The sequence below is a fragment of the Trypanosoma equiperdum genome (assembly GCF_001457755.1).
Source record: "Trypanosoma equiperdum strain OVI genome assembly, contig: ctg_1278, whole genome shotgun sequence".
NCBI lineage: Eukaryota > Euglenozoa > Kinetoplastea > Trypanosomatida > Trypanosomatidae > Trypanosoma > Trypanosoma equiperdum.
Window position 1 is genome coordinate 17,667 of NW_027123258.1, and position 256 is coordinate 17,922.

The following is a 256-nucleotide window of genomic DNA, read 5'->3' on the forward strand; positions in this document are numbered from 1 at the left end:
TCCGCTTTCGTGATGCTTACGGACGTGTGGCATGTTAGCCATGCCTTGCTTTTGAAACCCCTCATGCATTTGACGCAAACATAAAGTGGTGGCTCATTGTCATATTCAGTGTTGTTGTTGCCGCCACTGTCTTCTTTTGTTGCAACTTTGATATTTTTTTCGTTACTTTTTCTTATCTTTATCAGCTGGTGTCTCAGTGAGATATCATGCACGTGGTGTTTCGCATTCATATGGCGTAACATCCAACTGTGGTGAT